This window comes from Chrysemys picta, chromosome 1, assembly GCF_011386835.1.
Source record: "Chrysemys picta bellii isolate R12L10 chromosome 1, ASM1138683v2, whole genome shotgun sequence".
In the NCBI taxonomy this organism is placed as follows: domain Eukaryota; kingdom Metazoa; phylum Chordata; order Testudines; family Emydidae; genus Chrysemys; species Chrysemys picta.
In genome coordinates, this window is record NC_088791.1 from 160,259,502 (window position 1) to 160,275,189 (window position 15,688).

General features: G+C 40.4%; 1 protein-coding gene across 19 annotated transcripts in view; it reads left to right on the plus strand.

Annotated features, from left to right (window-relative positions):
- Nucleotides 1-15,688, plus strand: part of ALCAM (activated leukocyte cell adhesion molecule) — a 157,797-nt gene that overhangs the window by 59,038 nt on the left and 83,071 nt on the right. For 2 of the 19 annotated variants that reach the window (XM_065574170.1, XM_065574213.1), the window contains exon 1: nucleotides 14,029-14,281. The exons of the other annotated variants lie outside the window; for them this stretch is intronic. The gene's annotated coding sequence lies outside the window, so the exon portion shown is untranslated. Of the gene's footprint in view, nucleotides 1-14,028; nucleotides 14,282-15,688 lie in introns of those variants that run through there. 19 annotated transcript variants of the gene reach the window in all.

Below are 15,688 nucleotides of genomic sequence, written 5' to 3' on the forward strand. Positions count from 1 at the left end.
GGGCCACTTAGTACATATGTGCCATAATTTTTTTTCTTGTTTTAGAAGCCATGGATAACAATCTTTGGCTGCAGAGCAAGGCCCCAACATATGCTGTTGTATGGTAGAGAGGTTCCCAACGTGTGGTCTTGTGGACCCCAGTGGTGGTCTCCAGAGAGTTGGCTGCTCACCTGTCACTAAAATATAAATGTATATATAATATACTCCCAATGATCTGTCTATTATAAAATATACTTTGCTATTTTTTTCTTAGCATTTTTATATGGGACAATAATGCTATTTATCTGACTGTTAGGCAGGCTTCATGCTCCAGTAAAAAGATTGAATGGGAGCTGTGAGATTAATGTGATGTCAAATCAGAATGGCAGCCAGTGGTAGGCACCTTAAGGAACCTAATACCAAACATATTGGGGGTGGGGGGAAGGGTGATTTTAAGGTTGTGCTGAATTCCTTCATCAGCCTAAACAACCTAATTAGCCCTATACAGCTTAGCTTGCTTACTGAGGCATTCATCACATAACCCTAAAATTAGTGCATTTAAACATATATGTACAGGTGGCCTTTAATGATGGTACAGTAGTAGTAACATTGGAGCTAATTTTATGTTCAGAGTCTTTTAAAAAAAAATTAAATTTCAGAGCAGGATATATAAGCAGATCTATTCAAATATGTAAGAAGAAAGCTTAAATGGATATTGACAGCTTGGTTACAGTGCAGTATCACACAATTCATAAGAGCAGAAACTTCATTTTTTAATCAGTTAAAAGAACAGTGCTTGAACTCATTTATAACTTATCTTCTGCCAGCTGGTTGTATTACAAAATCCATCACTAACACCCTCAGTTCTGCTGTTTAGGAGTTACTACATGGCAACCTCAAAAGCAAGTGTTATTTTTAACACAATCTGGGGAGCAGATCTTATACTAATTCTGCTGCTAGAGTCTCGTGAATTTCATTATTGTGTGGTCTTATCAAATGTAGTATTTCCAAACAAGATAGATGTTTAAGCTATATGCATCCTTACCACTAAGGCTATTTAAAAATGAAGTGCTATGCTGAAAAGGACTCTTAATTGCATTGACTTTACAGACAAACAAATATCAGATTTGAACAGCCTTAATGGTGCACGTGCACATGTGTTTATGCTGTGTGCTGCATTTTGATTTCTAAATACCGAATTAGTTCTCTACCTATTTCTGAAAATGAATACATCAGCAAGCAGTTGCATTATCTGAAGTTTATCCAGGTTCCTGTGATTTGTTGCTAGACAGGATCATCTCTATAAATACTTGGTTAAGGGGTGGCACACAACTACTTAAATCTTGCAGAAAACTGGCATTGTCTTTTATTATTATTATTATTTTATTTTATTATTATTTTCATGAACTACGGTACATTGATATCTAAAAGGAAGTTTTGAATGTCATCAGGAGTTTGAAATTGAAATGAGCCATTGTCTCCAGGCTTTTAAATTTGCAATGATAGCACTGATAGAGGAAATAAATTGGTTGTGAATTTATGCCAATACCTGTATAACAGTTAGTATATTGGTAACACCCTTAGTCTACTTCATTTGTTAATGCCTTGAATGGGGACTTGACCAATTGTATCCAGACAGTTGCCTGTTTGCTAGACAGTTATGAAGTTATAACTGTTATGCTAGACAGTTGTAGACAGTTATGAAGTTAAATCCACTGCAATTTATATTAATATTGGATTCCAATCTGTGTGATTCAGATACTTCAAACAACTTGTGTGATTATCTAAATCCACTTACCCTTAGCCAACCTTCACCCCTTTCTGGAGATCTGCCACCTCAAACTCAGTGGATCAAAGGATGGAAGAATCAGGCTGGTGCAGCAGAAAAACAGAGGCTTATGGCAGCACATTTTATGAAAAATTATTCCTAACCACGGAAATTTGCAATGATGATTTGAGGGCACAATGAAACCTGATGTTTTGAAGCACAGCCAGCTTGAGTCTGGCTCTTAAAAGTGGTCATGAAAAATAAGCAGTATGTATTTTGATTGGTTTATCTTCATGTACTGAATTGAAATGGAGATGGGTCAGTTAGCCTTTACAATAAAAGATTATTTCTTCACTGTCTTCTAGAATATTAGACAGCCCAAACAAAGTAGGTGAGGAAACTAAAACAGTGCATAGACATAAGTACGTTTATTCCTATTAATTGTATTCTTGACCTAAAGGATGAAGATCAAAAAAAGACTGAAAAACTGAGATACCATTATGGTATTTTTTCAAAACTGACAAAACACTTTGTAGTTTCATGCTTCTCCATAGAAAGGCAATGTTTATTGCAGTGCCCTTTTGGCAGACAATCAGTGCCACTCTGGGAAGGCATGAGTGGAGGGGGGGGCAGGTAAACAAACAAACATTTCTTCATCATAAATTGCTACATCATCCTGTGTTATCATAACAGGGGTGAGAAATGATCATTCTTGCTATTAAACTTTGAATCCATGTCTAGAATAGAGCTTTTAATAAATTAATTATCCTTATGAATAAAATATATTCAGATCTAGATGCTGCTGCTACTTCATTGGATATATGCAGATCGCAAGAATATAATTGAAGACTTTCTACTTATCATAGATTTTATGCTGATAGTTATCATTGTCAGTAGTTCTTTGGGAAAAGAATCTGTGCTGGCTTATGAGGAAAACATGAAGTAACTTGTCCAGTATTCTGCAATCAGATTTACTAATTTAAGGCCCTGATCAATATTGCAAAGGAACCAGCCCAGGAGTCCAACTGACTTTATCTGGGCTCCAGGCCAGTGTATAGGGTCTGTGTGAGTGAATCCCACATACTTCTATTGGAACAAAAACATCCACTTTCAAGTAATATCTTAACTGCTTCCTGAAACAGATGACCGAATAGTGTTGAGGTAATTTGCAAGTGTGTTTCTGGATCTCAGAAAGCCAAGGGCTGGCTCAATAGCTAACCAGATAGCATAGCATTGTGTTTACCACTTGAGTGATAATACTAAATATACTCTCAAACTTTTAGGTCATTCCAGACTGGAAAAATATGGGGGCGGGAAAAGATAATGCAGGAAAAGAGCAGAATCAAAACTTTAAAGGGTTCCACAAGCCTTGACCCTCACACTTCACAAATGTGTATCACAGGGTGGGGGGAAGGGTGTGTGGACAGTTCCATAGAGGCAGCATTTTCCTTATAGAGGTTTAGAAAACCTGACCTATGAGGAAAAAGTAAAAAATTTTGAGAGAAGAAATTGGGGCTGGGGGGCACCTGATAAGTCTTCAGTGATGTTAAGGGCTGTTTATAAAGAGAACTTGTGATCAATTGTTTCCAGTGGACACAGAGATAGGGCAAGAAGTAAGGAGCTTATTTTGCAGCAAGGGAGATTTAGGTTAGATATTAGGGAAAACTGTCTAACATTAAGGATTGTTAAGCACTGAAATAGGCTTCCAAGGGAGGTTATGGAATCCCCATCATTGGAGGTTTTTAAAAACAGTTTTGACAAATATGTATCAGGGATGGTCTAGGGATATTTGTAGCTGCTTCAGTTCAGAGGCTGAACTATATGACCTTTCAAGATCCTTTCCAGCCATATATTTCTATGATTCTTTGAACCTGGGTCTCCCATATCCTAAGTGACTGCCCTAACCACCGGGCTACAAGTCTTTTTCAATCTCTATGGCCCAATGAATACTCAATTATACAAAGTGGGGCAGCTCCAGCCAGAGAGATTAAGAGAAACCAAAATGCATTTCAAAAATTCATTAGTTTATTTTTTTCTTTTCCATTAGACAGTTGTACAGTTGCACTCTGGAGTCAGTCATTCCATAGTAGCTTTCCCACCAGTCGCAGTCAGTAACTGCTGTCTCTTCATGAAGTACAGTGTCTGTAGGTGAGAAAGTGGATGACTGACTGAAAGAGGGAGGAATGGGGTGTCAGCATATTCTAGCAGACCCCATTCCTCCTCCTCCTCCTCCTCCTCCTGTTACCTCTATTCTCCTAGATGCTGGCAGGGAAAGCCACTGGTATAATAATGTAACCTAAGGGCGTATTAAGTGTTCCATGAATCTTTATGTTGGTGAAATACCTTTTGAGGAGAGATTGGGAGCCCCCCACAGACAACAATGAAGAGAACACCTGGCAGCATGGCTCCATTAGAGCTGTGGCAGAGGAGACTCAAGCTGGAGCAGAGGCATAGGGCTTCCACATGAACAGCCTTGGCCTCCTGAGAAAGCGATTTGAGGGATGGCATTACTGCTGTTGGGCAGCAAACTCCTGTTCTTCCTCTTCTCGTGATTTAGCACAAGCATCATGAGATGATCCTTGCTGATTTTTTTCCTCTCCCAGAGCCCCTCCCTCAAGTATTTTTTCCTTGTGAAGAGGCAGTCAGGCTCATGGCATGTAAAGGAGCAATAGGCCTATCCAGAATTCAGATGGATAAAAATTTTATAGCACACACTGTAAACTGTGGCGTGTATAGAATACATAAAACCTATTGGGACTATTTTTGGTATCCATGCACTTGTATCTCCAGATGGAGGGATTAGTTACCGGGAGTCCCACCATGCATTCCTCAGGGGAACCCATAAAACCTCTAAAATGACACACAATAGTTTCAGACCTAAAAATGCTATGAATTTTAAGGTCCAGTATCTTGGGCCCTTCCAGAGCTAGATGCAAGGGTCCCTTAGGAGGCTGGGAATCTCCTTTTCTTTTCTTTTCTTTTCTTTTCTTTCTTATGATATAAAACTCCTATTGCTTTCCTTTATGGGATCATGAAATAACAGACTTTAAAGCCATGACAGTGACACCTATGTTGTAGGCTGAATCTTGCCCATTCTGAGTCAAGGTATTATGTGGGGAAATTTACATATTCATGTAAAGGGAGAAATATATTTCTTTGCTAGGTGGCTTTTTTTAAAACAAAGGCATCTGTTTGAAATGTTAGGTTAAATACTGAAGAGATGGACTAGTGGCCACAATAAGATGGTCAAAGGTGCATGATAAATGCATTTTTTTATGTCGCCTCAGTTTAAGACATCCATGTGTGGTGCATGTATATTGTATAGAAATTATAATTGTAGGTTTCATTTTTAGGGAGCACAAGCAGCCGTAATAGTCAAGCAGGAAAATGCTGCATATGAACCTATTTTTCTTTATTCAGTTATGGGCTTAAAAACTGAGCTAGCCATAAAACGGAACTCCCTTCCTGTGAAAAATTTCAGTTTTGAGGGGGAAAAAAAGGTCTTCCCAAACTGGGAGAAAAAGCAAAATGATGAAACTTCTTAAAGAAAGGGATTTTAAGTAAAAGAGTGTGCCAGGAAACCCTCTGTTTCACAGCACACCTCCCTCCTGCACCAAGCTTTGGCTGCCAGTGAGGAAGAGAGCCAAGCTGCTCGGCCTCCCACTTCCCTCACAGCTCTGGGGCTGGGAAGGTTGAGTGCCTGGGATTCTTGCCTCTCCAATCTTGGAGTCTAAAGGGTAGGGGGATAGGGAGCAGGGAGGCAGCTGTGCAGGAAGGCTGAGAGCCAAGGAGGCAGAGAGCTCGGCGTTGGTAACCCTCCTGGAAGGCTCTTGCCAGTTTCACTTTCTGCCTGACAGAAGTTTTCCAGGTAGGCAGTTGGGGAGCTGTGAACGGAACATTGAATTTTGTGGTAAAATTTAAATTTTCTCATTGAAAAACTGCTGTTTGCAAAAAGGGCATTTTTAATTAGAAAAGAATTTTGGAGAAAAATTCCTGACCATCTCCATGTAAAATGTTGAGGTCCGGTGTGTCAAGCGAAGTTAAAAATGTAACTGTATAAATTGCATTAATCAGGCTATAGTTTCTTTGAAGAAATTTATTTATTGTCTCCAGTACTTGATGGTTCCAAAATAAAATTAATCCGTAACCTTCAGTGTAACTCCTCAGCACAGTTAAATTGCAAACTCTGTCTGTCTGCTAAGAAAGCCGGGAACCATGCCATGTAAAGGCTTTGTCAACATCAGGTGAAGGTTGAAATATACTGTACTTTTTTCCCCCTTTATTAGGCCAATCAAACTAATCAGCCTTATAGGGTTTAGATACAAGTTCTAGAGGTAGTTTTTAATGAGGCCTATTGCCGGGGAGTGGGACGGAACTGTTCACATCAAGTGAATGCTGGAAATGTTGTGCACTTTTAAGTTTATAATATGTCCTTTCAATCCCTAAGGAAATTTTGGAGCATATTCAGCATCACATACAATGATTTGTGAAATGCTAGTGCAATACAAAGACTAAATTGGTATGAATTGAGCCTTTATACTATGATAGGTACAGTGCTGCATGTTCCATTAACACTGACAAGGTAAGGATCATTTTAACCTTTCTTTAATGCAGAAAAGTGATCCTGAAGACTGATAAGCATGTAGGACTTTCATCTTCAAGTGATTACCATAAATGCAGCTGTTAAGACATTCTCTGTATATGATCACTTCAAGTACAGTGTTCCTTTCTGTTCTAAAGGAGCTTTTCAGTTCTGTTTAGGGGATATCTGGAAGATAATGGAGATGTAGGCTTTGTTTCTAGGGGTTTTCATGGCCCCAAGTGCCCATTAAAATTACAAGAAGGTCAAAGAATGTACGTCAAAGTATGTCAAAGAATCAAAAGTGTAATTATTACTGACTTCAAAGCGGACAAACTTCCAAATGAGTTGTGATTATTTCAAATCAATTATTACACGAAAATCCTGTAAGGTAATAGTGGAGGGGAAATTGTACATTGTATAACTTGCATCAGATTTCATCTTTTGTATAACTAACTTTCACCAGGTTCACACAGTGGTGCTTGCTGAGAAAGCGCCCCCCTCAATTTCAATTCGCCCAGCTACAAAGCATTAATATACAATTTGATTTTTCTATACTAGCATTTTAGAACATGTTGGTTAGCATGTGCTAGCTAATATGTGTTTTTTTTTTTTAAATGAACAACCTATATATTATTGTACTCGAGATAAACCCCAGTGAAGGTTTCCTGTGGTATATAGCTTTGGGATTGGGGATGGGACTCTGAAAAGATACAATGAGAAAAACGTGATAGAGCTGAAACAAATGAATAGTAAGTGCCAGATCCTGAATTGAAAGCATGAAAAGTTGGGCTTGTAAGATGGATCTAACATCCAATACAGATAACTCAAGCTGACACAAAGAGGTGACCTCTGTCCAGTTCCTAATGGACAGGTGTCTATTTGAAATACAACTGACATTATTAAATAACAATTGACATTTAAATGGAAGTCTCATCATAAAAGCAAAGGGCTGAATAGCTCTGAAAACCATCCTGACTCCTAGGTCTCTCCAGGTCAGGATTTGAGGCACAAGGGTTGGAGTAGAGCAGAGATTTTTGCATTGCCTTTGTGTCTAGGTCAGTGGTTCCCAAACTTGTACCGCTGCTTGTGCAGGGAAAGCCCCTGGTGGGCCGGGCCGGTTTGTTTACCTGCCGCGTCCACAGATTCGGCTGATTGCAGCTCCCAGTGGCCGCGGTTCACTGCTCCAGGCCAATGGGAGCTGCTGGAAGCGGCGCGGGTTGGGGGATGATAAATTAGGAGTGGGCAAATTACGGCCCATGGGCTGTTTTAAGCCAGCCCGTGAGCCACACCACGTGGCTCGGCGGCTGCACCCCACAGCTCCTGGAAGCCGTGGCATGGCCCCGCTCCAGCCCCTACATGCTCTAATAGGAGCTGCAAGGGCGGTGCCTGCAGATGTAGGAGCCAGAGAAGGGACATGCCACTGCTTCCAGGAGCCGCTTGGAGCCTGCACCCTCTGAGCTTCTCCCCACGTCCCAACCCTCTGCCCCAGCCCTGCTCCCCCTCCTGCTCTCCAAACCCCTCGATCCCAGTCCGGAGCACCCTCCTGTACCCCAAACCTCTCATCCTCCGCCCCACCCCGGAACCTGCATCCCTTTCTGCACGCCTGCCCCAGCCTTGATCCCCCTCCCGCCCTCTGAACCCCTCGGTCCCAGCCCAGAGCACCCGCTTATATCCCAAACTCCTCAGCCCCACCCCAGAACCCGCACTCCCCCCCCCATCCCACCCCAATTTTGTGAGCATTCATGGCCTGCCATACAATTTCTATTCCCCGATGTGGCTGTTAGGCCAAAAAGTTTGTGCACCCCTGAAATAAATCCTTGAACTAAGGTTTTTGTGAATGCCTCTAGTCTTGCTAAAATAGTACAAAATTATTTATAAGACATCATCTCCAACCCCCCTTTTCTACCTTTCTCCTTTCTGCTCTCCTTCCTTTCTTGATTCTTCTAATCAGGCCAGGTATTGAACATGTATAAAATCTGCTCTGAGAAGAGAATACAACTGTAAATGCATGTGTGTCCATACAGGTACATTGTGTCTGAACATCAAACAGAGCTGGTATAGTGCAGTAGGTCTATAGTTAAGCCTAACAGCCTTGACAGTACCCTTTTATCTTCTTTCTAATGTTGGGAATGGACACTGAATTTCACCAGGAACCCCCTTCTGTCTTATTTATGTATTTCTGAAACATGGTGTGTGTTGGGGGTGGTGAGGAGGGGTTGTCTTGGTTTTTTTCCCCCCTTGCCTTAACTAGTTTTCTACTTCCACAATTCACTACAAAGGCATGTATTGCTGCATACATCTTTTGTTTACACAATATATCAGGAGTTTAGTACTGTGCTGTTTGATAAGCTGCATGTCATAAGCGTTAGACACCAGACATACTGGTGCCAACATGATTAACACAATAATTCATCAGAGATCACTTCAGGTTTCCCTTCATTGACTCTTACCCCTCTTGCAGACTTCTTGAAGAATGATGTAATATACTCTAAATGAATTTTTGTCAACAGTGAATGTACTGTACACTGCCTGGCTTTTGAAATCAAACCTCAGGGTAGAGCACTCTATAAGGAGTGCCATAACTGGCGTCTATAATTTTCAATACAAACAAGTCCACTCTCATAAAAAGGTGAAAGGAATTATTTACTATGAATGAGAACATAGAGCACTAAAACTTAATTTCAAATCTCTTCAGTTTATCAGGTGCTATTTCTCAGCACTGAGATTTTTAAAGGAGGAATGATTTGAAGCTAGATCACTTAAAACATTTTAAACTAGACTGCACAAAGCACTTGAGTATACTGTAGGATAATATCCTACCACGGGCAGGGGGAGCATTGCTACATTAGGGCTTGTCAAGCTTTTTAGAGCATGAGCCACATTTTAATATAAATATATTTACTCATGTGGATGCCTCCTGTCACAGTCACAAAATATCCCTGTGGCAGCACCAGCAATTGCATACCTGGAAAAGGAATATTAGGTAAATGTGTGCATTTTTAGGTGTATTTAATGGTAAAGATCAGATTGCAAATCCCTTGCTCTCACTGGCAAGCAGTTATTCATCCAAGTAGTCCCACTGGTTTCAATCATTAGATAGTCAGGTCCTGTGTTTTGTGCTTTTTGTTAAAAAGTGAATCATACTATCTACTTGTACTTCGTTACAGTTCCCCTTCCTGTAAGTTCTCTTTCTTCTAACTGGAGTTGAGGAGCACAACCAACATCATCTGACCAGACAACTCTCCTTCTGAGAGCTGTGGCCCACAGGACTAGGGGACCTGATAGGTCATTTCTAATGTTTGTGAAGTATTTTTGTCATTTAATTGCCAGGTTCATACTTTAGAAGGTTTTCTGTTACTTCTGAGATTTTCATGAGCAGTCACTTGCAATTGAAATGTTACCATAAAGGATCGAATACAACTCAATGGACCTGTGAATATTATCACAGCATTTTGCCCTGTTGCCAGAGCATAGGAACCACGGATCAGGAATTTTGTATTGTGGCAAATGACCTGCACGGAAGATATCGTCACAAAATATTGTCACACATTACTAATAGTTATCCAATATAATCAAAATGCGTATTTTTGAACTGGAGCTGGGTTTTCTCATTGTACATCATTAGCACTGCATATGGGTTTTCCAATTACAAGGTCAGCCGCATATATTGGAGAAACCGAACCTACTAAAATAAGCATAGGTCTGCTGTCAAATTACACACACGTACTGTAAAGAGAGCCTTCTACCAGTTTCACCTTTAAAGACGTGGAATTGACAGTAAACACAATCAAGCCACTCTAATCCCTTGGGATTGCTTCTACAGATCACATTCCACAGCTACAATGAATTACAAATGCTGCTTTTTTTGTACCTCTGTTACTCAAAAATTGCCTTTCTTCTTTTAAATGAAATGTCACACAATATTGGTCTTCATTGTGGTCTAGCTATATTGCCTGTTTCCAAAACAAAAACTAATGACCTACTTTTTTTTTTTTTTTTTTAATTAAATAAGTTAGGGTTAGAATGATCATGGCTGGATCTAATGCAGCCCCATATGGGAAAATAAAATCTGCACCTCCTGCCTCCCACACACACACGCTTTCACTTACCATGTGGCTTCTCTGTCTCACAGCACCAGGTGAGGGGAAGCCCATGCAGTCGCTACTCCCTGTTACAAGAAAATGGGACGGAAGTGCGTAGAGCCTTGACTACTCTGGCCTGTAGGGAGCTCTACCTAAAGGCACAATCTAGCCCTAAATGGCTAATGTGCTATTGCCTGTTCAGTCTAACGAATTGGATGTCCAGATTTCTTGAGCTCTAATCTCTGCTTCACCATCTCTACTTTGCTGTTTGATCTGTTTAGGCTTTTCAGTCACTAAAATATGGATAGTATTACTTTTGTGGCTACCTAGCTCACATGGCTGTTGTAAAAAGTGTTTGTAAATAGGCCTGTTTCAAAATTAGGCCTTTTTTTAACAAAAATTATTAAAACCTATATCTCATACTGTGGGTGTCCTTACAAAGGCAAAACATATCAATTTTGGCATTTGTATGGTATGTTGGTATATATTTTGCAATTAATTTGAACTGGAAAAGTGGTGAAAAAGCAATTCTTTCCTTTTGCCTGAATAATTTGCTTTCTTTGGTATGGGGAAACCAATACCGATCATATATCATTTCCCCTGAGTTACAAAACAGGATGCAACAAATCAAAGATAAATTTCTGCCTAGAGCTAGCTTCTGATCAGGTGGAGCCCATGGCTATGTGTTCCTTTATGATTTTGGGGGACCAACACATCTAAAGGAGAATCTCTGCTTTCGTGGTGTTGTTTTTTTTAAGCATCCAGTTGTTTTTCCTCCCAGCCATGGCCTTGAAAACATAAATCTGAGGTTAGTGTTGAAAGTTTGATTTTTGCATAAAACTGCAGTTTATTGATGGCCTCCTCTTAATAGCCACAGATAGCTGACTACTTAGGTCCATGAAAATGATAGCCACAGGCCACTGGGCAGTTAGGAGCACCCTAAATTAGTTTGTGCTTTTGAAGGGGTGCTTGTCTTCAGTTAACCTCTGGCCAAAAGAGGGGTAGTATGAGAAACAACATGGTCTAGGGGACAGGAAGCATTCTAATACCAACTCCTCATCCTTCTGTGGGGTTGGTCAAGCCGTATCATGATTTTGCCTTAGTTTCTCTCATCTGTAAAATAGGGAGGATAATACTTGCCTACTTCACATAGGATTATGACTGTTAATGTTTGTAAAGCACTGTGTACTAAAACTCATCAGCATGTGCACCAGCACCTGTTGGCCTCTAGGCTCTTGGAAACCAGAGTCCACCAAGGAATATTGTATCTCAGGTCCAGGATAAGCTTTGTACGAGGCAATCGTCCAGAGGGGAAGACTCACAGAACGGTCCCCAAATGGGCCTTACACTAGAAAATTAATGTGGACCAGTTCAGAAAGTAAGCCAGTGAACCACTATCTTTTTCTAGCTTGAGGTGTGATCTTAGCTACTCTATCAAAGATGGCCGGTTCTTTCAGCAACGATTTTGTCATGAACCGTCCAAAAATACTTAATGGGCTTAGATCAGAATGTAAAATTGGGTCATTAGCCAGGAGGTCTGGGGATAGGAGGAGGAAGCAGTTTCCCCAAAGGAGTAAAAAGTGTGACATACAACAATTAACCCCCTAAAGAAAAATTCCCTAACAGCTGCCCTGAATCCTCATTGTATCTATCGACCTATCAATTCATTGGGATTGAGCACAGCTGGAAGGTTAACAAATCTGAGCCCTGACTGCCAAGGGACGGAAATGAGTTTGAGTAGAGACTCCTCCCTTCTTAGTTCTCAACCCCCTTCCACTGATCTAAACTCTGGTGATATTGCATGGCACTTCATAACTAGGCCCCAAACTATTGAGGGATATATAGAAAAGCTTGAACTCCAAAATTTGTTAGCCCCTGCAGGTCCTGGTGCACAAGTATAAGGTCATTTCTGTGTGAATCTCTGCCTAATAAACTGGCGGCCACACTTGCTGCACTAGCTTCAAATTCCAAACAGCTTCCATGAACAGCCCTGTGTAGAACTTATTGCAATAAATATTTTAACTTTGAGGTGCAGGTGTGTGTGTGTGATGGCCACAGCTGCTACCTGAACAATCAGCAGCAGCCTAGGGTCTAGTGTAACCGAGGGGACACAATCCTCCATGGCCCTTCATCTTACACAGACATTTTATACAAGTGCAAAATGGACGTAAAATGCTACCAGATCAAAATGGGAGTGGTTTACAGCCAGTTTGCGCTCACTCTGCACTGGTATAAAAGACTGCACAAGAGAACAAGACACCTAGATTGTGAATCTCTGTTGTGCATAGCGGGCATGCTTCCTCAATATAGTGTGTTGATATCATCTTCATCAAGTCTGTCTGCTTCCTCCAACCTACCAATATTTTGTCTTTGAGGCTGGGGACTGGGTTACACAAAGTGGATGAGACCCAATCCTAAAAGACCTTGTTCATTCCATTATGCTGATGGGGTCAGATATGATGGAGACACAGATAATGAGAACACCAAAACTCATGTCCCCTCACTAATCCTCCCCATGATTGAAGATGCAGGCTGGTCAAATAATTCCCTGTGTGAAGAGGAGTAATCATTCTAAACCTCCCTTTGTGACCTTTCTAAAGAAAAAGCAGATACACCTCTACCGTGATATAATGCTGTCCTCAGGAGCCAAAAAAATCTTACCACGTTATATCGAACTTGCTTTGATCCACTGGAGTGCACAGCCCCGCTCCCCCCCCGGAGCACTGCTTTACCACGTTCTATCCGAATTCGTGTTATATCGGGTCGCGTTATATCGGGGTAAAGGTGTATGTTCATTTCTCCCCCGGGGGACTACAGGGCCTGTAAACAAAACTGTGCTCAGTAGTATCAGAGACAGCCGACATATCCAAATAAATCCGCACAGACACTTGTGACCATAAAGTTGTTGTAAATATTCTTCAGATCAATGGATATCAGCTGATCTTGTTCAATAATGGACAGCATCTCCATCCAAATTTCCTGCTGTTTGATAAACTGGTTCTGCTTTTTAGGCAGAGAAGAGATGTTTGTGTGCTATGATATCCTTTATTGGCAGTTAGACAGGAGTGCTACCATTTGAGGGGACTGAAAAAGAAGAATGAACTCCATAAAGTAATCCCTTTATTTACTAGAGAGAGAAAATTACTCTGGTATAATGGAAATCCAGTGGGACTTTCCACATAGACCCATGTCTGCCCGGGGAAGAGAGAATACATTCAAACTGAGTGTGGAAGAGCTGGGAGGACTCATTAGATGTAGTAAAGAAACAATCACTTCCACTTTGAAATTGGTCCTATAGTTGGCAGAAGCTAGTCAAGTAAAGAAGGAAGACTAATTCTTGGCAGAACACCAGGAGGCGTTGGAAGCCTTCAGATGGCCTGAGTTGCTAGTATGGGAGGGCTTTTCCAAGAGATCAGACAGCTTGAATCTAGAACAACTCTTTAAAGCAAAGAAAGCAATAATTTGAAATATCCCTAACCCATGGCTGAACTCAAATAGCCCTGCAGGCTGCAATGGAACCAATGAGGATGTTGTGTGAAAACTTCAGAAAAATGTTGAGCTATGTACTTCAGACTACTAAAGTCAATCATTTTTTGCATACTTGCCTTGCAAGATAGGAAGAAGACTGGGGATATTCCTTTGAAAGTGGAAGGAAGGGAGCTGGCTGGGGGAATGGAGAGTCTTCTACAATGACTGCAACCTGCCTATGAACTTGAGAGAAGACACCCATGCTCTGTGCTGTGAAGGCCAGATCACAGAAAAGAAGATTATTTGAATAAGTCCCATCTGCCTCACAAGACCAGGCTCTTTCTTTAGAAAGACATGCTGTTTGCAAGGAATCCAATATTAATAATTCTGCCTGTCTTAAAAGTAAGACTGCACATTTTCTGCATTTTCCAGGTTAAATATATAATGAAGCTTACTTACTGAGTATTACCACCAAGACTTCAGTGCCGTAGAACGAAAAATGTTCTCAGTGAATCTTATTTGTTGTGTTTAACAGCACAATTTCTGCTTCAAGTTATTAAATTAGTGGGGAAAGCTGTTATTCACTGACTCTGTTTTTTATTTAGATGATTTTCAGTTTTCAGAACATGTATCTTTCATATTACATTTTCAAAATGCATTGATTTGGTTTCACTACAGCAAATTATACCATTGCAAAGACTATCAGTTACCTTATCTGTGCTATGTAGTACAAGCAACTGTGATCTATTAAATGATCTGGCGAAGAATTTTTTTCCAGTTGTACAGTATTATAAGGTAATGGTGACAATTGCAGGAAGTTTATATCCGCATTTTCACTGGAAAGATCTACTTTCAAGAGCTCATATTCATAACTCAGCTACAAAAAATGACTGTTCTGAATCTGTGTATTTGTGATCTCTTATGAATGAATAAATACACAAAATCAGCTTTTAAAGGAGTCCATACAAAGTAGGATTAAGATGCTCTTTTTACACTCCTTTAAATCAAAAATAGCTTTATAACTGCAAAAGAATTTTTAGTCCATAGTGTAGATTTGTTACACTGTCTAGTGTGACAAAGGGAGTACTGCATGAATAGAATGTTTGGCTTCCTAGAACATACATCATTAGTTTACAATAGGAAAAGTGACCTGTTGCTCTGGCAGGGAATTGGGTTTTTGTTGTTGGTGGTGGTTTTTGTATGTGTTTCTAAGTAGAGGAGTCATGAGGTAACTGTAGTGAAAAGTTGGCTGTAGTGTGAGGAACGGGAACATTCCCATTAAACTGGGATGAAAAATGGTTGTCCTGTAAGCATCTTGTTTTCATTTGGTGGCTGTGTCTGTTTTCATAGCAAATTACCTAATTTATAAACTAACTCTGTGACAACATGGACAAAATCAGTGATGCCTACAGTGAAACTCTTCAAATATTATGGAATACATTTTTTTAAAAGGGAAGGTGTATGTTCAGTGAAAAGTGAATGGTTTAAATGGCAGAGTTAATGTATAGGTAGAATAACTGGATAACATTTGTCCAGCTGCATTTTCAGTCTCAACTTCCATTCACTCCAAATGTTAGTACATGCAAAAGTTATCTGTGCAGCTGAATGGGGAAACAGATCTATTAATGTTATTACATAATGAAATGTAATCTGCATGTTAAAAGAAAGGGTCTCTCTAAAACAAAAAAACCCACCACCTATCCCCACTGCCCCAAAACAAATCCCAAAGCACCAGAATTCACAAAAACAGATGTTATGGTATCAACACCTAACCAGACTGGAGTGTGCTAAGGAAGCCTACTATTGGAG